Source organism: Triturus cristatus, chromosome 3_2 (assembly GCF_964204655.1).
Source record: "Triturus cristatus chromosome 3_2, aTriCri1.1, whole genome shotgun sequence".
Classification (NCBI taxonomy): domain Eukaryota; kingdom Metazoa; phylum Chordata; class Amphibia; order Caudata; family Salamandridae; genus Triturus; species Triturus cristatus.
This window is the reverse complement of record NC_140584.1, coordinates 602,910,349-602,933,549: the sequence shown is the minus strand read 5'-3', so window position 1 is coordinate 602,933,549 and position 23,201 is coordinate 602,910,349. Positions and strand designations below refer to the sequence as shown.

General features: G+C 42.5%; 1 protein-coding gene and 1 long non-coding RNA gene across 9 annotated transcripts in view; one reads left to right on the top strand and one right to left on the bottom strand.

Annotated features, from left to right (window-relative positions):
* The window catches only part of ADGRB2 (adhesion G protein-coupled receptor B2), a 1,096,893-nt gene that overhangs the window by 606,296 nt on the left and 467,396 nt on the right, over window positions 1-23,201 (bottom strand). The window lies entirely within an intron of this gene.
* LOC146857810 (uncharacterized) lies at window positions 1,125-22,030 on the top strand. The gene is made up of 3 exons (XR_014979959.1): window positions 1,125-1,224; window positions 1,690-1,874; window positions 21,245-22,030. It is a non-coding gene; the product is annotated as an uncharacterized LOC146857810 (long non-coding RNA).

Genomic DNA, 23,201 nt, shown 5'->3' with positions numbered 1-23,201 from the left:
ATGCCTGCATATATACTCTGCTTTAGCACAATAGTGGAATTGTTTATCCATTACTCTGTTCTCGTATTGCTAATTACCTTCATATGCTTTTTTCTATTAATCATTGCAGCACATTCTTCTAAACAAGAACCACAATAAATCAATAAACACTGAAACACCTCCTTTTTTTTTGTATCTGCCTGAGTATGCACAAGTGACTGAGCAAAATGGCTCTAGGTCTGTTACCACGATTCCTGGGGGAGTCAGGTTTGTCATGTTCTGAGGTTGCACACACAATTGTTACCCTGTGAGATAAGGGGTGCAAATGGTTCACTGTGAATTAGCAGGACTATACGCCAACATCTCCTGAGAGGGTACAGAGAATCATCTCAATGTTTACGTTTCCCAACAAACGCACAGTGGTGATGGACGGAGCATCAGAACCAATCAAACACTCACACCCAGTCAACAGATCTGGGTTTGATCCATCACCGTTCTTTAGCCCACTCTGCCACCCCAGTTCAAACATGAACAAATGCAAATCAGTCTGACCCTGTGCCTCATGGGAACAGTCCAGCCCGAACATGTCTTCCTTGGACCGGAAACAAGCTTCATGGGGAACAAAGCCGGTACAAAAGGGGGTGGTGATGGACAGAGCATCAGAACCAATCAAACACCCACACCCAGTCAACAGATCTGGGTTTCCGTTCTTTAGCCCACTCTGCCACCCCAGTTCACACATGGCCATATGCAAATCAGTCTGACCCTGTGCCTCATGGGAACAGTCCAGCCCGGACTGCCAAGCCATGCCTTCCCTGGACCGGAAACAAGCTTCCTAGGATCGGTTTCTGGCATTTCAGCTGTCTTCAGCCAGGCTTGCTTGAATCCAGTAGCAAAGTGAGCAAGGGACTCACGTCTGAGCATACCCTGCCAACTTATGGTGAACAAAAGGGGGTGCTGATGGACGGAGCATCAGAACCAATCAAACACTCACACCCAGTCAACAGATCTGGGTTTGATCCATCACCGTTCTTTAGCCCACTCTGCCACCCCAGTTCACACATGGCCGTATGCAAATCAGTCTGACCCTGTGCCTCATGGGAACAGTCCAGCCGGAACTGCCAAGTCATGCCTTCCTGGACCGGAAATAAGCTTCCTAGGACCGGTTTCTGGCATTTCAGCCGTCTTCAGCCAGGAGCTTCCACCAGTGAGCCGGGACTTCCATTCTCCAGTCACAATGCTCCGGTAGTTCGCGTGATTGTTTTCTTGGTTATAACACGTGCATTGCCTCTATGGACAAGTCTAGATGCATTTGACTACAAAATCACAGTTATTTGTATGTAGTTTTTCCCCATCTGTGCATATTTTGGGCGCGAGTTCTGTGGCCCAAATAAACGCTTACTAGCACTTGGCTTCCTCCGCAACATACGAAAACAGTTTAGACCGTGCAACGATGTCCAGCAATGCAGCTTCTCTTGCTGCATTGCTAACTAAATGCAGAGGAGAGTGGGCCAGAAATCCGCAGCGAAGCTAACAAGTCCAGGCATGCTGGTCAAGGTCCATTAATCTCGGAGGTCATTCAAAGCGCTTTAAGAGTGGGCTTCTGACTGCGGCAAAGTCCCAAGGATGTTACAAAGCAAATATAATGCAAACTCCTCAATAAAAGTAAAGGCAAATAACATTCACTTTCTAATTGTTTCTGTTTTTTAGTAGATGAAAGGCAAAGGGCGCGAAAAACAGGTTGGACCATAACACCCATCTTTCTGAAGATGCAAGTCCTCACGCGACCTACAATGAAATGTGCCCGATCAGAACGAAGGCTGGGTGAATGACTCAAGCTAAAGGGAATAGCGGAACAGAAATGATGTGGCAGTCAGATGTACACCGACACGCAGGTAAAAAGTAGCAAAGTAATACCATCAAACGAAAGTGAAAACGTACAACATATAAGTGAAATAATACTAAATTTTAAAACGTCGAAAGGTAAAATTAAACCCTCAAAAGGGCTATGTTCGTATGGTTTTTTTAAGAAGCCCAAAAAGAGTAAGATAGTTTTATTATTATTACACTGCTTACAAATTAACTAGTGACACAGACATATTTCCTTCTAGATTAGACCCAACGCTCTCGTGATATGTCTGCACTTTTCCCTCATTTGCAGGTAATAAGTAAAAAATAAGCACAACACATCAATTGCAAATGAGTCTGGGAAACAGGCCTTTAGTGTAGCTAAAAGTTTGTAAATGCCATCTTCACTCAGTAACTCATAGGATCCAATAGGGCAGCGGTTTCTAATCTAGAACATTTACTAACTTCGTGTATAAACTGTAACCACAGGACAGGTTACTGGAGTCAGCTTGGTTGCTGCTTACTTTAAATAGTAATCCTACCACGTTAGGTCCTTTAAATATTGAAAGTTGGCAATTTTTTTGAACTTTTTTCCTTACAATGAAAACATACGAAAATAGCCTGGGTATACATCTTCAAAATACCAAATCTGGGAGACGATGTCATGTGACCCGAGTACTTCGATGCACCGCATGCTGCCGACCCATTAAGGGTGACATTTTGTTTATTAGTTAATAAAAACCATAGTTGCTTTCAGCTCCGTAGCGTTCGCTTTTGGCTTCCGCGCCTGGACACTCTTGAGTAGCCGTGCGCGATATGAGTGTTAATAACATAACATAAACATAAAAGCATACAGTCAACCAAATTAGGATAACCATTTCTATAAGAAGTAAAAAAACATGGCATAAATGCAATCTTAAAATCAAGCAGTGGCAAATGCAACAGGTTTCGCCTATATGATTAATGTATCTTTTTTGTCAGCTTTATTTTGGTAAGCAATTGCGCAATATAAGTTTAAAGAAACGATGTAAAAGTGTTACAACTTGTTTATTGAGAAAGGCAATATATTGTGCAGTAACTGGTGGTAATATAAGGCGCTCCTGTAGGTTCAGGTGATGTTGGCGCTATATAAAACTGACCCTAAAATAAAATTGTAAAAAGCAGATTTAAATGCGGAGACGATTAGTTACCTGTGCGCTTGTATGAAGTAACTGGTGGTAATATAAAGCCCTCCTGTACCTTCTGGTGATGTTGGTGCTATATAAAACTGACCACCAAACAAATTGTGAAAAGCAGGTTTGAATATGAAGGCGATTTGGGGGGTCTAGGGGATCTATCCAACAACAGTTTACTAAAGTGAGAGTTGCTTAATTGTGATGGAAATTTGTACCTATTTTATGCTTGGCAAGCTTGGCAAAAGCAAATAGGTAATTGCTAAATCTTCACAGGTGCTGTAGAAGTGCCCTGATGTGTTCTGTTACAAAGAGGTTGCAATTCTCTCTGTCTTGTGCTTGCACAAAAGACACAGAAGAAGTACTGACCACTAGCCTGAGTTGTACCATTCAAGATCAGAACCCTTTCCCGTGATGCTTTCATGTCCTTGAGAGTGGAGAGGTAGGTCATCACATGCATCCCAACAACCCTCGCTTGGAATGCAGGTAGAAGGCTTTTATTCTAGTTCCTGTGGCCACTTCAAAGCTAGGAAGGCCTGGTAAGTTCTCTCAAGCCCGGAGGAATCACTAATATGGCTCGGAGCCCTGTCTTCCTAAATTACTTCTTAGTGGGATTTTTAGAAATGAGTATCTGGTATTCGTATGTTAGAACCGTCCGTTGCAATTTTTATTATTCTAAACATAAAGAGTCAGATTAAGCATCTGTAGGGGCATAACCAGAGATATTCTTGTACAATCTAATTTGACAGAGAGGAGGCTCTAATGTGTCCCTATATCCTATAGTCCAATATTTCAGTCTTATGAAGGGAAACTGCAAAGATGTAACCGAATGTAGACCAAACTTCAACCCCAAAATCAGTGACCCACCATTAAAACCACCCACAGCACTCCTCTGTTTTAATATTAATTTAATATACGATTGCAGTGAGTGAAATAGCCCCCACTGTTTTTTAAATACGCTTGTCTTTGAACAGTCAAGCAGTCCAAACTTATGCTAGCCATTTTAGCTAAAAACCTTCCGCATTATATGCTTTGCTCGCTGATGTAAAATTAAAGCCAGAAGCACACAAATGGAAAAGGGGATGTCTTTAGCTGACGTTCAAATATCCTTGTGGTCCGCAAGCTACCCTTCAGATCACTGAAGGAACAAGTAAGGCAGATGCCAGCTGGCTCACAGTAAGGCAGACCATGCCAGCCTTGCTGCATGTTTGTGTCAGAAAATGCAGGGCTTGGATTACTTTTTTCTGGTCACCCCCTCCCCCGTCAGAATAACAGGAGGTGCAGTCAGGTAGCCACGCTTTCTTCATTAACTTCAAAAGTAACCCTCAGGACATCTGGGAAGGGAAGGAGGAAAATGAGATTGAGGTCAGAGATCAGCATTTAGTAGCTCAGAAATGTTACTGATCGGAACCTCCTGAAGAATTCTGACACAATGATTCTCTTGACAGAAGCAAGAAACACCATTGTTAAGAGGACTGAACCATCCGCACATGAAAATTAAGCAGACAAGGCTGACTCCAACATAGACAAACAACAATAAAATGAGGGAAAATTAATAACTTCTTACATAAATTAAAAATAGAGGAAACAACTATTTCCTCTTTTTTAGAGCAAGGCCCTGCTTAAGGGAACTAATGGCCCAATTGGCAAGTTTCCATACTTAAGTAATGACGGATAATGCTTTTTTTGAGTCTTGAACCTGTTCTAATAAAAAGGTGATCAGTTGCAGAACACCTATGACGATTTTTCGGAAGCACACAGAAGAGAGACCAAGCCGATACCTCTCCCCCCATTATTTATACTTTGCCGTCCTCAATGCTTAACAGCTGCAGACAGGAAGTGATAAGAATTGAAATTTGCTGCAATGAAAATCAAAGTGGCAAACGGACAGTAGAGGTCAGGCCTGCTCAATGCAGCAAAAGAGCACACAGCAGTCAAATTAGATTGTGTTTTTGTTGCCGGTGGAAAAAGAAAACAACGCGGACATCTCACATTTCTAATAATTTTACATTCTTGAATACATTTTCAATATAATACATATTTTATATGAATCAGCGAGTGAATATGTCAGTTTACTGGCTCTTATTTGTCTGCCTGGGTATAATTGAGAAGCTAGGAGCTGCAAATGAAACCAAGGCACATGTGCGGTGGCCATTTTGAATCAGGAGTGTCTCCCTGGGTGGGGGGTGTTAGGAAACTAACGAGTCCTCGATTTTATCAATTTTAGCAGCGGACGGCAAGAGGAGAGGGGTTCTGGGATGCCACAGTCCTGCTTTGAAATTAAACACAGCAAGAGAACTATTAAAAAGAAAGAGTAAACAGAACCGGTCCTGCTCTTCTTGTGACCCTGCGGCAGGGAGCTCTTATCACAAAGAAGTTCAACAACAGTGGATGAAAAGGAGTACTTGGGCATTGGGAGACTGATAAGAAAGAGCACATGAATAGCAACAGGAAATAGTATGCTACAACCAATAGAAATGGAGGAAAAGTAAGTGGCAAGCACACAAACAAATAAAAAGCAAGGTCAGGATGTAAGCTCCTTTTAAGATTTAAATTAAATTCAATAGATTTCACAAGCACAGTGGAAGCACTGTGGAGGTGAAACCTAACAAGAAGAAAATCCATTTAACCATAGCAGCAAATGATAAACACAGCGCATAAACCTCACAAAATTCAGGGCATAGTATAACATCATAAACACAGCTCTTAAACCTCTACATATTCAGCGCATCATTTAAATAACAGCCCCATCATAGCAGCAAATGCAAAAAAAACTATACTACAAAGTGCATGGGAAAATAGCAAAGCACTAGATGCCACCAGTTCACTCCTGGCCCTGGTCTTATATCTGACCATGAGACCGAGCAGGACCCCATAACAGTGTTCTAACAAATTGAGTAACCAATCATTTACAAAAGCAAAAATATAATCAAAACACAGGCTAGGGCACATCCATTCGACCATAGCAGCAAATGATGTACAGAGGGCTTCAGCCTTATCACATTTAAAACACCAAAGCAATCCCTCTCCCCGTCATAGTGTAGCCACATGTTTATTAAACTATGAAGTGCATAATGCATGACAAGGTACAAAGTGTGACCAGTTCCCCTCCTCTAAGGGTAGGAGCAAACAGCATGTAGGGTATAAAGACGGCCCCATAGATCTTTGGGCCATGTCAGATGGGACAGAGGGTTCAAACTTTCTCTCACTCTCAAGCCTAATGCACCCTCTAGCCACCCGTCTTTCAAAAATCCATTTTGACAAACTACGCTTGGCAGTTGGCACCCTTCCTGAATTAAGGCAACCTGGGGCCCTGTCTAGAGAGGCCCTTTACCTTAATCAGCCTTTAAAAATGTAAGGAAATTACACAAGCCAAATGTTTAACTTGATGTTTTGGGGGTTTAAAGACTCCACGACCACTGACCTGCCGGTTCTTATTCCTAAGGCACAACATTCATTGTGTAGCAGGGCCCTCCAATGCCTCCTCCTCCCACTTAGGCTCAAAGTCCAGGGTAGGGAGCAGCCCAAATCTCATTAACATACATTTCCTATTGATGATCACAGAATGTGCCACTTCGACTTAGGGCTGTTCTAGGGGGCATCACAGGAGTTTCACACCAACCACACATGTGCTCCACTAGCTAGCTTCATTTTATTATCCAACCGACTTTTCAGAGGGATACATTTGTTCACTGCTTTCTTAAACACTTGCGCAGACCCATATCGCTTTTTTTGTACAATATATCTTTATTAACAGTTTCAGACATAAGCAGCATACCAAACTTCAAGTGATCATTATGCAACGCCATGTTCAACAAACCCATCCAGCATTATGGATATCCATTGACAAGTGTAGCATTACATACATATTTTGTGTGGTCCCAAGGGACAAACTACAATAAACGTGATAAGAATAGTTAACTGTACAGCCGCGGCCCATACAGGTAAGAGCGGTGTGGCCAGGGAAGGGGGGATTTAGACGGACGTTGACCAGGACAAATTAAATATTTATTTAATTCTCCCTCGTCATCGTCCTTCGAATTACCCCCCACATGGCCCCACGGCCTTACCACTCTTTTTTTTTTTTTAAAGATTTTATTGTGCATAAAAGGGTTACAAACACGGGCCTACAACCACCAGGGCCGGCCGCTAGTAGTCAAAGTGTTCCAGCATATCAGAAAACAATGGCTGGCCCACAGGGGCTCCGCACTATCACAGTAAATCAGACTGCACATAAAGGAAATCAGAATACACACTTTTAGTATAAATAACAACAAAAAAGAAAAATACAAAAATACAACAAACAAGGCGAAACGACTTATGAAGGGCGGCGAACACCAGCCGGGGGAGTCAACACCCAACCACCCGAGGGCGGTCAATAAAAGAAGACCTGAGAGGGAGGGGGGGGCAACGAGAGAACCAAATCTGTACTCCGAAGTACGAGATGCACAAGGAACCCTCAAGGATCAGGGGGACGAGGCAACCCCGGACGTATCTACCAAAGGGGGAGCACAGATAGACCCACGATACGCGTACCACTGCCCCCAAATTTTACCCCAAGCCCCCGGTTTACCACGGGCCACATACACCGTTTTCTCCCTGAACATGCACCAGTCCATGTTTTCCTTCCAGACGGACACGGTGGGAGGCCGCTGGGAACCCCAAAGCTGCGCAATATCTCTCTTTGCAATCATGTTCCCCAAGGCCGCCCACCGAGCCTGAGCCGCATTGCAGTCATTGGGCTCCCATACATTCAGCACACAACGACGCACCTCCGGCAGCAGAGCGACCCCGGTAACTCGTCTCATAATATCATGCACCCGGCGCCAGTATTCCGCCACCTCGCGGCATTCCCATAGGATATGGAGAAAAGTAGCACTGAGCCCGCAGCCACGCTTACAGAGTCCGTCGTCTGAAAACCCCATCGAGACCAGGCGGGGGCCCGTCAAATATACACGATGGAGAATCTTAAGCTGGACCAGGCGGAGACGGGCCGGGATGGCCACCTCCTTAGGGGATGACAGTGCAGTCTGCCAGTCCTCATCGTCCAGCTCCACCCCATCTCCCGTCCATGCCTCCCGAAGACGCACCAAGAGGTCAGCCCGATTGTTTATCAGTTTTTTGTAAATCAGGGAGATAGTACTGTCGGGGACGTGACCGTCGAGTATGCGGTCCTCGAGAGGCGAAGAAGAAGGGACCGTGGTCCCCTCCCCAAAGACCGAAAGCAGGGCGTGCCGGACCTGTGCATAACGGAAGAACTCTCTGTCACTAAGCTCATACTCGCGCTGAAGCGCCGCAAAGGATTTAACCGCACCTTTAACCCACAGGTCCCCCACTCTGCTGATGCCGATCGTATCCCAGCGCTCGAAACCTTTCGTTGTCCAGAGGCTTCCCAAGCGGTCTGAGTCGAATAGAGGAGTGGCGCACGTTAAACGCTCACTCCAGCCCATCGCAACGTTAGCCGCCTTCCATACACGGACCGCAATCCTGGTAGGGCCCGTAAGGGCCCCACCAGCAGACCGCGAGTAAAGCGCTCTGTTATAGTTACCGCCGGGGAGCAGGAATTTATCCATCTCATATGCCGGGTTCGAACCAGGAGCGTACGTAGCATGATTAATGGCAGACAGCTGGGAGGCCCAATAGTACCGTCTAATATCAGGAAGCGCGATGCCCCCGTCATACCAGGAAAGAGTCAGCTTGGCCAACGCGATACGCGATCGCCCGTCCCAAACCAGTCTCCTCTGCAAACTCTCCACCTCCCTAAAGTAGGCCGCAGGAATGACATCGAAGAAGTTCTGGAGTGCATAAAGGAATCTGGGAAGGGACATCATTTTAAACAGCGCCGCGCGACCAAGCGGAGACAAGGGCAGCTTACACCACCGAGCCGTGTCTGCCCTCAAACGCCGGAGTGGAGACAGGAGATTCTGCTCATAGCGGACCGCCGGATCCAACGAAACGTACACCCCCAGGTATTTAAAGCCGGACTGAGATATTTGGAGCGGAAGCCGAGGCGGCAAGAGAGGAAGACCACCAGAGATAGGATACACACAAGATTTGGACCAGTTGATTATCAGACCCGAGTTTTTCCCGAAGGCCTTACCACTCTTACCTGCACGGGCCGCGGCTGCAACTGTAATCAAGAACAAAGCACCGCTCAAATCCAAAACCCAATGGTCAACTAGCGCAGGCTCTTGTTGATAGGCAAAGTCAATTGTAAAGTAGTGTACTATCTGCCAGTGGGTCTGTGTACACTTACCGAGAATCTCAACAAGTTCCTTAAATGCCAACATATGCAAGGACAAACACCCCCACCATCAACACCATGCACCCATTGAGTAATTGAGATTGATCCGGTGGACTCGCGACTCATGTCATTTTTGGCTCTCACTTTCACTGCATATGTGCCCTACACAGCCCCTGACAGTGTGTTAAGGGAGCAGCCCATTTATAACGTGGTATTTGCCATCTTACCCTGTCCCTGAGTTAGTAGGCACTGTAGTGGGCCAGAGGCCACAGGTTCCAACTCTGCCTGCCCCCAGCCTCAATGCAGGTGGTGCACTAAAGCATTATACGTGAGGAACTGAGCCTGTGGTATATCACATACAGCGCATATCAGGTACTATTTACAAAATGTTATCTGCAAACACCTCACCTATGTGCTCCACCCCAGCATCAGTCCACACCCTCTTGTCATGTGTCCTCACCATGCCCTCATCTCGGGTAATGACCGTAGGACAACTGAAATGCGTATGGGTGGGGCCTTCCCCTCACAAATATAAGCTTGTTCCTGCATGCCTTCACTACTTTAGCAAGTCTGCTTTGCACAGCATCGCTGCTGCCCGGGCCTAGCAGCCAATCAATGACGGAACATTCCCTTATCTACCCAAGTAAGCCAGACCTCTCAGGACTGGGTGCCCTACCTATTTCATTTTCTATTGTAGTTGCTTCAGTGCGAAATACGATTTATAGATCAGCGTACGAGTCCCCCTCGGTTAGCGGCCGTTGCGATACGTGCTGAAGGTAATTTATGACAACAGGTTTGACAAACCAAATACCCACTGTAAGACTTGCATTTGGACAGTAAGATACACTAAGGGCAGGCTTTGCATTTAACAAACAGATCGTCTTAAAAGGACCTTTATTAGTAAAGGATATACTTGCTAAATTTGCTCCAAAGAGTGATTGAATCATTAGACAGATTTCTACCAGAACAACCTCAAAGAGACTTGGTGAGTGCTTGGAAGAAACATGTTGTGCAATTGATAAGAATTGCAGAACTCTCCTAACCTTCAAAATGATAAAGATGTATTCCGCTTGATTGGAAAGAGGCCTACACAAGAAGAATAGGAGAGTATTCTTACTGATGTAAATGTCTGAAAAAGTCTGAAAACCTCTCGAACAAAAGACGGATGAGAAAATTGCAACTGGTCATAGCTCAAGAGATGAAAATAAGTTTAACCAAATGGTCAAAAAAATCTGGAAGAAATTCAACTTTTCATTACAAGAGTAGTGGGAACACGTTCATGCATCCGAAAAAATATATAACGCCTCTCCATTGCTTATACTTACAGCACACAAAACACCCTGAGATTACTCGATGCTACCCCACTAAACCCATGTAAACCCAAGACCTTACACCAAGGGTCATTTCTAGATTCAATAGACACGCATGGGCTCTTTTGAGGGATTGGTTATGTGGTGGTTTGCTATTGGTGCATTCTGCCCTCACAGAGATGCTGCTGTTTCCAGGAGGCGGCAGAAACAATGCAAAGGATGTGAAGAACCCAAGATAATCTTAACGTGCAGGCCTGGGCTCAAGGAAAGTGCTTATGTTGTGCTAACAGCCTTTTGTGCCTGGTCAAGGGTGGGCCCTAGCTGCTAACCTTGTTGGCTATAATACAAACGTTGTACAAATCAGTCAAGCAGGGATCTAAATACGGAAAATTCAATTTGCTCCACATGTGAGGGTTTTGTTTAACTCCCCACGGGTGTGCGAGGCCAAGAGCACCTGCTGGCTTAAAATCTTTAGCATCATCCTGCACTTTTCTGTTTAAGTCGTTTGAAGCAAGCAGAGCAATAGTGAGAAGATCACTAATGCCAGGAGGCATTCGCGCAACAGTGCACTTTACAGCATCCTTACTCACTCACTAACGCTCATCCACCAGGTCATTGCTTGTTTTTAAAAATAATTTTCCGTATTCGTGAAGTGGTACCCTATGGGTGCATTACTGTGTCAAACGGTGATGGAACAAAACACCCCATCCTGAGGGAGGCACCGGCCTCGCCACAGTGGCCTTATTCAAGGGATCTCATTGCCTGCTCAAATCACAAGTGCCTACTGCGTCCTGATAAGTGAAAGGAAGCAACTGTCCTGAACGCATGACCTTCGATAAGTGGATGAAGTGGTCATACAGACGCATCAGAAGAGAGGGGTGGGCAGGTGGGAGAGCATGTTAGATGAGGCGATTCAGAAACAGCAGCTTTGCTGCTTCGTTGCCAGAGTCCTCCAAGAAGGAATGAGAAGAAGAGTGCTCTGTGCAACAATGAGGTAGGGTCTCCTGTAAAAAAACAAAAACACCCGGGGAAACTATGATTTATGATTAAAACAAGAGAAAAGCAAGGGGCGAAAGCAGTTTTGCACAGTTGCTAGCCACCCAATAAAACAAGCATTGGCATAGCCAATAGGTCTCGCCTTTGGGACCTTATAAGTGTTTAGCCATGCAACACTTGATGTTGTTGCACCAAGGATATTGTGCTGGATAACTAAACACTTATAAGGTCCCAAAGGTGAGACATATTGGCTATGCCAATGCTTGTTGTAGTTGGGGAATGGGAGTAATTCTCCTACTGACAGTTTGCTTTTAACCATTGTATATGACAGTTCTGTAATATCGGTGTGGCCTTTATAGTTACTTTACACTGTTTAATGTATTTAGAGAGTAAATTTGTCTCCTGTTTGCAGTTTGATGTTTAGCCTAACAAAAAGAGTCAGTTGTACTAAGCAGAGGCTAATGTGTGGGCGGTGTGGGGGTTGCAGTGGATAGAGTCTGTTGGATGCAAAGCCTTGTTTTGGGGATGCATGCACAAATCATACCAGTAGTTGTAAAATGTCAGCTCCAGTCCGCATACATACAGAATACTGAGATGGTAGTTTGTTTGAACATTCATTTTATTTTAAGAGACAGCTAGAAGGGCTAGTGATTTAGCATAGAGCTGATGTACAGAGAGTGACTGTTCCTTAGGCCCTATGCAAAGACAGAGAAGCATTTCTGTCAACTCATTTGCGTGTGGTTGACAAAAGCGCTTCCCTCTACCTTGCCAACATGGGGTTGTAGTGTGACAGGTCAGAGTCCGTGAGTTATTAGAGCTGACAATTGTATGCATAATTGTGAAAACATGACATGACATTCTGAGGAGCCGCACAAATATTTTAGTAAACGAGGGAGGAGGTGTGGCATTAAACCACCGGATGACAGGCATTAATCAGAAAGGCACAGCCATACAACTGCAAACACACACAAGCACACAGGGTGATACATTAGACATGCTGCTACCCAGAGAATAACACATCTAAACACGAAATCACAGACACACAAGCCCACACAGTGAGTCATAAAAACACTGCGGATACATACAGTGGATCACAGACACACACAAACAAATGCCATTGGGACGTCACAGAAGCACAGCTACACACCGCAAATGGCAGCTACGCATAAGCAAGAACACGCTGGGAATCACAGATACACACATGCGTGTGCGGAGCAGAGATACACAAACGCACACGTGACACGCAAGGCACAAAAGATACACAACTGCAGGCAAACGATGTGTGTTACTGGACAGCACACACAGGTGCAGTGCAGAGTCACAGCCATAGAGAGGAGCGGTCACACAAATACGGAGGCGAACACGACCACTCAAGAGATGAACAGCCACAGAGTCACAGTGAAAAAAAGAACACAGTGTCAACAACAGCTGAACCTCAGAAGCACGCACAGGACCCAACACCGACACTGACCCCGAAATACACAGAACACACCCAGCAGTAAACACTACGGTAATGACAAAGGCACATATTTATAATTATAGACGCAGACAGTGCACAGCCTGATTCACAAACATAGACAATCTCTCACAGCTGCAAACACACAACAACCTTCTCCCGCAGCCACGCACACGCACCGCACATCACGAGCATCGGCAGCAGGGCACGCACAATAACACAGCAGGCAGAGCCGCCAGGCACATGGGCACTGGCTGATGCAGACACACAACAGCAGATGTGTGCCCCGCACTGACGCACAGCCATTGACACACAAATGAATACACACCCACGTACACGAGCACGCGGTTTGAGCAAAGGTGCGTCCTTCACACAAGGCCCGGGGGGGAGGGGGTGAGGTGAGGAGCGCTGGTCAGAAGAAGCCACACAAAGCAGCTTCAACACAATAGCCACCAAAAAGATGCATTCAGCCGGCCCTGCTCGCCACACAGAGGAAAAGGCTGAACAAAGCAGACGGAGGGGCGGAGCGAGGCGCTTGGGAGAGCAAGTGAGAGGAAAGCCAGATGGCGCCTGATCGCACGCTGTGAGGGTGCTGCGAGGAAAGCCAGATGGCGGCTGTGCGCATGCCCATGCTCGTAACCGCAAGCTTTAGGCCACAAGCAAAAGCTTGTGGTCGGATTTCTAAAGCCCACTCACTAAATATCTAGACAGAGTAGAGCATGCGCTGGCTCAGGCGAGACCTAAAAAGCAGGAGCTAATCCGGGTATGCAGATCTCTTAAGAAAAATATTTGAACCTGGTTGCATATTACATGAGCTCTCTAGCATTGGTGCTACAATTAGGTCGAGCCATTGGTTTAGGTCTGTGGCTTGAGAAAGAAACTCTTGGTCCGATTTAGAGTTTTGCAGAAAAGTACTCAGTCGCAAGCGCGACGGAGTACCCCATCAAAAATCCCTTGATCCGGCCACTTAAATAGAGACCGACAACAAACCTTTGGTCTGCCACATTAATTTTGAGAGAGATAAACCTCTGTTGATGGAAAACTTTCTTTGATGACCTAAAGGAGTTGGGGTAATCAGAGCAAGGCCATTACATTGCCCACCCTCTATAAAGTGGATGGTGTCATTTTTTTTTCTGCCCATCACAGTCAGCAAAAACCGGAGTGTGAGGGGCAGAAAATATAATGCTCCAGAGGGTCAGTCATTCATTTTTGTGTTTTGAATAAAACTTACACCCTGGTCACTCATCCACCAAACATTTTGTACATTGAACGTGATAATGGGGGTTCCTTTCAACTGTCATCTCAATTTGATTGCCAGTAATCCATTAGACTGGCAAGGTAATGTCGCATGCCACCCGGATGGACAGTCAAATCCTAAATTAGGCCTTTTATGTCCCCATTTTTGGTCTGGCCAGTGTCTTGGCTTGGCCCTACAGCAAGGGACCTAATGTTTTTCCAGAGGCAATAAAGCCATTTGGTGTCATTTTGAAAAGTGATTGGTAAAGTGGTTGTTAAAGCCTCTGGCCAGAATTTTATGATTATAAAAAACAAAATGTTGTCAAAATCTTTAGGCCTGTATTTTTGATTGTAAAAAGGATGTTTCAAGCAATTGAGTTGCACTCGAGAAAAGACCGTGGGAAAGCCTTTATTGAGGATATGAACATCCATCAGGTTGCAGGTTACAATTTAAGCAGCCATTCCTTCGCTGCCTGACGCGTTTCGAAAGTTCTTCTTTCTTTCTCAAAGGCTCTCGCTGAGAATGGTTCATGCAGGGCGGGCTTCCATTCCCATTAAGTACAGCTGTTTAACCGCGCCCTGGATGGGCTGGTCATGTGACACTGCGGGGCTTCTGGTAAATGGAGTCACACTGATTTCCTTGCATGATTAAAATTACTGCCGAGTACAGCTGTACTTAATGGGAATGGAAGCCCGCCCTGCATGAACCATTCTCAGCGAGAGCCTTTGAGAAAGAAAGAAGAACTTTCGAAACGCGTCAGGCAGCGAAGGAATGGCTGCTTAAATTGTAACCTGCAATCTGATGGATGTTCATATCCTCAATAAAGGCTTTCCCACTGTCTTTTCTCGAGTGCAACTCAATTGCTTGGGCAATCGGTAGCTGGAATATATGTATATATATATGAACGCAACGCTGTAATTCTTCTCTTACTTGAGCAAACAGCAACCACGGACAACTCTTGAGCAAGAGATTTCTATCCCGAAACGCGTTGAGTTGGTCGTTTGTTCGCTGCTCCAATAAAGACTGTTTGGAAGCTAAGAGTTGTCCGTGGTTGCTGTTGGCTCAAGTAAGAGAAGAATTACAGCGTTACGTTCAGAATTCGAGGATTGCCACCTCGCTGCGGACCACCATCATAAGTGAGTGAGGGGAAGGCTGAACACAGCGTTTCGCTGTTCTTGCGGTTTTATATGTGTATATATATATATATATAAATATATATATACACACACACACATATATCTAACTGTACTAAAAAAACACACACACACATTCACACGCTCATTTATCACTGCAGTGCAAGAACTTTGCTTAAGTTTGCTTTATTAAGCCGAAACTGCCATTATGAAAGGAACCTTTCAAGGAAGACAATGTATGTTTGTTTATAAAATGTAATGCTGAAAATTCAAAACTACATGGACACTATTAGACGACACTAGAATTTATTACAAAGGGACAAACGTGTCAAAGTATTATGTAAGAAGCCACAAATAACATACAAAAGCAACGCTGAATGAGAAGTTGAGTCCAAGTGGCACAGTAGGAGATACAACGCTTGGAAGTGAGTTTAGAAGGTTACCTATGGAAAAAGCTTTCTTCAAATGTGGATATTGCAACTGTTGTTCTTACAAGAATAGTAATTCTTTTTTTAAAAAAAGCTCACTAACCTCATACATGGTAAACTATACCTTATCAGAAAGTTGAAAGTTAGGTGGCAGAAACATGAAGGGGATTTAAAGAGAAAGGACAGTAGATATTCTATGGCTGTATGTTTTACAAAAGAGCATAAAGATTCAAATATTTCGGAGGTGAGATTCCCTTGAATCCTAACAGTTTGTCCACAGAAGAGAGATGGAAACATAATTAAAATTAAGAAATGTAGAAGCCTCTAGGATTTATAAATTGAAAGTGGTAGAGAATAGCTTAAATACAAATGGGGAGCTGCAAGTGAAACTTCTGGATTTTAAAAAAAAACGATTCTGTATGGTATAGCTTCCATTTATACAATTGAAGTTAGCAGATGGGAACTACGTATGTACTTCATAAAAGATGCCCAGGGGATCTGTCATTCGTATATAAGATATTTGTATAACTGACAGAATGTCTTGGAGACTATGTAACATTAGTGTGTGTTGAGAAGTTGGCACTCATTAAAAACCCCATTCAGGATGATGCAAATGTCTTACTTGTCATTCAAAAGAATCGAGGTTTATAGCAGCTTAGTGGGTCTTATATAATACTCCACAAGAGACTTGTTTGATCATAAAACCAGTTTTAAGTAGCAAGAAAAATGGCTGGTCAAATTAAACTGAATACATTTGATATATTGTTACACTTTAAGATGTCTTAGAATTAAGTAGAAATCCCGAATATGAGGGACCATATAAATTATTTTTTTCTGATAGTGAATTAACAAGACAAGAGAGTGTGCTGATAAGGGATTAAGGTGCCCCCAGGGCTTGATAGATGTGGGGCACAACCGCAAAGGTGAAATATTTTTATTGTTGAATAGGTTTATGTTTACCTATTGTCTACAATAATTTGATAATTCAAAAGTTTGCTACATAAATAGACACACGAAGCTAAGTGGTAAACCATTGTTTGACAATCTCGTGTTTCTGGAACCACAAGTAATGGTTCTGAATCCAACCGAGTAAATGTAATAAGAGTATAAGTGCAAACCGAGTGGTATAGGGGAAATTATATATTACATTCAAGAGTGCATGCTGATAGGGGTTTATGTCAACACTAAGGCAAAATAGAGATGCAGGACTAAAAGGAATGATGTTAAGGGAAAAGATTTGTTGTATTTGAGGGCTCCTTTGAAAGAATTTAATATGAATGTAGGTAATAATATCCTCTTAGGAGAGGACTAATGGAGTCATACTAATATGGGACCATGGAGACATGGACATGTGCCGCCTGACGTTTTGGAGTACTGATTTAAATATAGCAGCCATTTTGAGAGTGGGGTTTGCGTGTGCTGATGACCAAGAGGGAACTACCTGTTTACTCAGTGCATGGTAAGAGACCTCCTTAGAAAACCCATATGAGAACACATTTTATAACAAGTTTAGCAACAGAAGCGAGACCTAAAGCCCCTTTTGATGTTTATGCAATTTCAGGAACGAACCCAAAATAAGGTCATGAAAATAATTTTAACTGAGCAACGACTCTTAGTTATGGGGCATTAGCATAAACATTAATCAACTAAGAAAAAAAAGGTAAATGCATATCTGTTGTACTGCTATAGAACAGCATTCCCCGAGAGATAAATATCGAAGTGGATGTACATAATATATTACAGATTAAATATAGGAAGATATGTATGTGCTTTGGAGTCTGAATGAAGCTAAAATTAGAGAAAACGTTATACATTACATGAGAATTGTAGGGTATTTTGGTTTGTGGCTCTGTGCAGCGGAGTCATTTTGAGAACTCTAAAAAAAAGAATGCTAAGTAAAGGTGATCTAGGCTACAGAAAGTACGGGTTCCAAATGGTGGGATTTCTCTTCTAAGGGTAAATGGCAGTCTTAAGAGACCAAGAACTTGAATGATTAACCATGAGATGGAAACTGTGAGGTGCAGTATTGAGGAATTAATTTAAAAAATTAGATTTGGATACACAAATTAATTAGAGATAGATAAATAGTATAAGTCAGATTTATAAATATATATTTAAAAACATATTTTAAAAAATAATGGCATTCGTTAGCTTTCTCTAACAGAGGACTCTGAACTTCTTTTATGGTATATAGTTTGAAAAGAACATGCACTTGTCTTACGTTTGGTGAATGAATTTCAATGAAGGTCTGAGTGCATTTTAACATTATATATATATATATATATATATATATATATATATATATATATATATATATATAAATAACAATCAAACTGCAACAACATGAGGAAGATATAAAAAACCGGAAGCAACGCAAATTGCACAGAGACTGTGTAGATTATGAGTCTGGTCGCACTTTAACATATAGTCACAAATACGACCACTTATATGAAAATCTACCACAACCAAAGGAAACAATGGAACCTCCAATAACAGAAGCGGAGAACCCCACTGCTGAAACAAGTGGATCAGACAATGACACCTTAATCTCCACAGTGAGCTCGATTTCTGACAGACCGATCACCTTAAAAACTGCCACTTTTTTAGACGAGTTCCGGGTCTTGAGAAAAGGCCGTCAGACACCGAGAACAACCCCACAATCAACACCAAACAGAGGAAAACAACGTGGGAGAGGCCGGGGAAGAGGAAGAGGCAGAGGGAGGGGAGGAGCAAACAGAGACGGAAGCGACGAAAACAGAGACAAACAAAAGAGCAATGCAAGAGAGCCCATGGGAAACGAGATACGTGGCTCCAAAGGCAAACAATAATGGATCACGACACGGTAAATAAAACCATTGTTAATCTGAGTAAGAGAAAATTAACATTCTCCGAAAAAAGTACACTGTGTCTGGGATTAACCTTTTGTCCCTCAGAAACTTTTAATTATGCGGATACACGGATTGATCTGTACAAATTCATTAGAAAAGTAAAACTAAAAAAAATGGCATGCCTTGTACAAAAAGGATATTTCTAATACACTATCCAGAGACGGAGACACCACTATGAATCAACCCTTTTCCAATGTAACTATTGCTGATGCCCAAATGTTGCACATGATACAGGATCTCGCAACTGAACTTGACCCCCCATCTCCTATGGATAATCAGGAATGGGAGCTTGATATTCCCACTGACTCTATTACCTCTACCAAATTTAAACCTCGATCGATCTTTTATCCTAACCTTCCTCACGATAACATCGATACTTTCCAGGAGGTGGTCACCCAAGCCCTATTGAAACTGAAACATAAAACAAACAACCGCATCCAATCTAATCTTTCCAGTAAACAAAAAGATTTTTTGACTGAACTTGCCAACGATACTAACATTGTCATCCACCCAGCGGATAAAGGTGGCAACATTGTCCTCTGGGAAAAAGACCAATATATATTGGAGGCGGAAAGACAACTGAATGATCACCACTTCTATATGAAGGCCAATATGGAAATGTATAATGTCAGCATTTGTAATATTTGGGAAAAACTAAAAGAATGGGAGGAAAAAGGGTATTTAACGTGGGAAGAATATTGTTTTCTCAAACGAGACTATCCCAAACTATCTATCCTATATCTTTTGCCAAAGATCCACAAAAACCCTACAGTACCACCTGGGAGGCCTATTGTCTCCTCAATAGGAAGTGCCTTTGAAAATGTATCCAAGTATGTGGATCACTTCTTACGTGAGTATGTTACTGAACTCCCTTCCCATGTAAAAGATACCACCGATTTTTTAGCTAAACTTCGACATGTCACCTGGGAACCTAATGATCTTATGATAACGCTAGACGTTAACTCACTCTATACTATCATAGATCAAACCGAAGGTGTCAAGTCATGTCATCACTTTCTGAAGACCAGACCCATTCAATACCTTGAACATACTAACATGTTGCTGGAGATGATGTCACTCTGTCTTACCAGCAATATTTTTATGTTCAATGGTATTATGTACAAACAAATTAAAGGTACGGCGATGGGGACATGCTTTGCCCCTAGCTTTGCCAATCTTTTCCTGGGTAAATGGGAGGAGGACATCAAATCAGATACCACACTTTATCAATATCTCTCAAAGGTCAAATTATGGCTTCGATATATTGATGACCTTTTTCTCATCTGGTCTGACACCGAACAACAAGCTGCCGAATTCATTGACAAACTTAATAACAACAACAAGAATATTTTCCTGACAAGCAATATGAGTAGACAGTCAGTTGAGTTTTTGGACCTTGTAATAACACCTCAGGTCAACACACTGCAAACCAGTTTATTTCGCAAAACTACGGCTGGTAACACTCTTCTTCATGCCCTTAGCAGCCACCCTGAAACTCTCAAGTGGAGTATCCCGTTTGGTGAGCTGCTCAGGGCACGAAGAAATTGTAGTACCATTGCCGCATTTGAAAAAGAAAAAGAAATTATGATTCAAAGATTCAAAGACAGAGGCTACCCTGCTTGGGTAATCCAAAGAGCCATCAAAAGAGTAGATCAAATTGACCGTACTCAGACATTAAACTCCCAGACACAAACAAGCTCTGACAAAAATGACAATATCCAAGAAACAGGTAGAGTAATTCTTACCTATAACACTAACTCCAACCAAATACACAAAATACTGGCTGACAAATGGGACATTCTGACCAGCGACCCCATCATAGGCAAAACAATGGAGCGTAGACCTAGAATTACCTACAGAAAAGGTCGTAACATCAGAGATATCATAATACATAACGACATTACATCCAGGAAACCCTCAAGTGAACATAATCTAAAAGGTTTTTTTCCCTTGCGGGCACTGCAAAGCCTGTCGTAACAGTAGCATGAAAAAAACTGTACAAATTCCAGGTCATAGGTCCCCTAGGAGTATAAAACAATTTCTAACGTGTAGTTCTACATACTGTGTTTATGTCTTGGTATGTCCATGTCAAATGTGGTATGTGGGAAGCACTACATTGATGGCTAAAAAACGTGTGTTGGAACACATGCGAGCCATAAACAAAAAAGATACCCATTATCCCATTGCCAGACACTTTGAACTGTTCCACCTATCAAATAGCTCGCTACTCAGCTATTTTGTGATTGACCAAGTACATACTGGTCCCAGGGGAGGCAATAGAACTCTAATGTTACGGAAAAGAGAATCTAGATGGATCATTGAACTGGAAACTAAGTATCCTAAGGGGCACAATCTTGATGAAGAATTGAATACCCATCTACGGGATAACTAGTCCCTCCAGTATACTTTAGCTGTCTGTGCATATAGCTTCTAGCATTCATACTGATGTTGCTTTTATATTGAAGTACTTACTATGATGTAATAGTATGTGCCTATACATTTTAATATGTGATTTTACACACTTTTTCTTTCATGTTTGATATTTTTATACAGGAAGAAAGGAAGGGTTATTCCAGTTGTGGACTGTTCCATCCGTTCCAGCTACCCTACCCTTTTCTTCCGCGTCCCATGGGTCTTTCCCAGATAAGATCATTTTTTTCTTATCCCGAATCGTTGTGATGTGCACTATATCAATTGTTTCTTCCTTGCATTTCTTGAATCTTTAAAAAAAAACTGTTAGATCTTCGTACTACTTATGTTTGTTTAAAATCATGGTTCATTTGTCAAGATTTAACAGTCCGCTATAATATATTATTAAGTCAGGCACACTCTGAGTTCGTTAGAAATAAAATTTATTTAGTGGGTTATCAGCCTAATACATTAGGGGCACTATGCCGCCAGGATATTTATGTAAAAACAAAGGGTACAAAGTCTGATCCATCCCCACTCAAGATGTAAGTTTTGATCGCCTGACTGCATGTGATCTGGGTGTTTATCATGATTTTTTCGAGCACTATTTGCCATTTATAGTAATTACACTGATCCGCTCAGATTCACTTTTGATGCAATATGATTACAGACATAGGACTATAAGTCTACAATAACAAAATATAATTATACACATGTTTTACATTCAATGTGTGTCTGTATTGTCAATACCAACTGATCTATTGAGTATAACATATAACGTATTATTTGTTTTTTGACATTCAGTCATGGCCGCCACATTTGCAGGCCGAGACCATTTGACAAACAGTAGTCTTTCTTTCATGTTTGTACCTATAAAGATTCCTTTGAAATGTACACGACTTTGTGTGAGCAAGACAGCTTGTCTGTCGAAACGCGTTACCGTGGTGAATAAATCTTGGTTTTCCCTGAGTGCGAGTCCTTCTTTGAAGAAGTTTGCAGCGTGTGACATATTCACCGGGAGACCTGCCCGGTTTGACTTGCCACCTGTCTATGGGCCATAGACTTTGGAAACTTGGTCGTTTGGAAAGTCATAAATATAAATATATATATATATATATATATATATATATATATATATATATATTGAGATATATATATATATATATGTATATATATATATATATATATATAAATACATTTTCTCTAAAGCATGATCTTTGCAGGTTGTATTCTATTATAAGTGGTGTAAATTGAAAATATGAGCGATGTCTAAATAGTTTTTCTGACCCTTGTGGGCAGAAAAGCCAATAGTGATCAGGGATAGAATTTTAAAAAAATGGAAATGGGGTAGAAAACTGGCCCGTCCTGGTATTCACCCTCCCCCCTTTCACCATAGCCTGAATACTGCAGGCAAAAGTAGCTTACTTTATGCTCTCAGAGTAGTGCTAAAAATAGGGACTCTGAGTTAGGAAACATATTCTTGGGAAACATTTTAGAATTGTTCATTTTCACATTTATAGTAACTCTGTTAATAAAAATATCAATATGCTATATATGTCACAATGCATGTGCTAAGTAGCAGAATACAGCATTAAGTGCTTTTTAACATGCATTGTGTCATTATTAATGCAGATGCTTGAGTGTGAAATTCTAAACATGGGTTTCCAATCACCACTGAGTCCCTGAGAAATGGAGAAAGGGACTGTTTTGTTTACTAGAAAGCACCTCTCCACTGTGAAAGAAGGGCAGTGTGCAGGTCTGCAGTAAACCAGATCTGCCTTGCTCACTAATAGCACATTGAGCTAAGTATTTATGTTATAGGGTTAAGGAATTTAATCCCGTAGACTTAAAGTATCTCCCTAAAATACATAATATTGTTCCCAATAGGTGTTACCTAAAAGCTGAATTCTGGGAGTTGTAGTCCTGGGTCACTTCAATGTAATGACCCTGAATAGCTGATCCAACGTGTTATGAAATGTATATTATCTTTAGAGTTTCATGGAGCAGGTGAACCTCTATGCCAAACTATCGGTTTCTCTGCCTCATGTAGAGGTAAGGAAACACAGGGTTTCCACAGGTACAACATTTGCTTCTTCCACAG